Raw genomic sequence first — 1,192 nt, 5'->3', positions numbered from 1 at the left:
TCTCGGCCATGTTGATTCTTTCTTTGTCAGTAGCCCCCGGCGTTCCTTGGTTCCTGGGTTCCTTGGCTTGTAGGCGGGTCCTCACACAATATCAGTCTTCACCGTGTGTGTCTCTGTGTCTATTCTGGTATTTCTATAACTCAGAAGTGATTAGGTTTAGGATCCACCCTACACTGGTATGACCTCACTAATATAATAAAAGAAAAACCCTACTTCCAAACAGGATCACATCTACAGGTATGAGGGCCAGGAATTCAACACACGTCTTGGGGGAACACAATTCAATCCTTAACAGCTTTTAAATGATGTTATGAAATTCTCAAAAAATCAATTCAAAAGTATTCTAATTTGTATGAAATACAGCAGGTGTTTTTTCTGGGGGAAGTAAAATTAAAAAAGACGACAGGTTGTTAAAATCTCTCCAAGCCTGGGACCCACAACTTTATTTATGAAACCAAGTTTAGACAGAACGACAGCTGATGCTGTCCCGCGTTTTTTCTCTGCAGCTGGCCTGCCTTATTATTACAGACGAGAACACCAAGGCCTCAATGGCCCAGACCACAGCTCCCCCGTTCACCTTTCTAAAACACAAGCTCCAGGGTGCTGCTGAGAGGCTGAACCAGGGGGTGGGGGCCGGGCCTGGGAATCTGCAACTTTGGAGAAAACCCCCTGGGTTGGCCTAGGGTGCAGGCAGGCGTGGGAAGCACTGGCCGGACCCCCAGGGATTACAGGGTCAGGACGTGGAGAGCCCGGCTGGGAGCCCAGGTTTTCTGACCCCAGGCTTCTCAACTGGGACAGTTTCCCTCCCACCCACCACCCACCACAGTGGGCATTTGGCAACATCTAGAGACATTTTTTAGGAATCCCTGGGTGGCACAAACAGTTAAGCGCTCAACTATGAGCCAAAGCTTTGGCGGTACAAACCTCCCAGAGGTGCCTTGGAAGACAGGCCTGGTGATCTGAAAGGTCACAGCCTTGAAAACTCTACGGAGCACAGACCTACTCTGAAACAAGTGGGGTCACTACGAGTCGGAGTCAAATCAACAGCAACTGGTGACGCTCTGTTACAGGTAGCTCCTGGTGGTCTCTGGCTGGAGGGCACTTCCACTGCAAACTCAGCAAATGCCCTTCTGTGCTCAGGGCTTTTTGGATTTTAGAATCGCAGGTAAGGGATTACGGACCTGACCTCCAG

This window comes from Trichechus manatus, unplaced genomic scaffold (assembly GCF_000243295.1).
Source record: "Trichechus manatus latirostris isolate Lorelei unplaced genomic scaffold, TriManLat1.0 scaffold00024, whole genome shotgun sequence".
In the NCBI taxonomy this organism is placed as follows: domain Eukaryota; kingdom Metazoa; phylum Chordata; class Mammalia; order Sirenia; family Trichechidae; genus Trichechus; species Trichechus manatus.
This window is presented reverse-complemented; position numbering follows the sequence as displayed.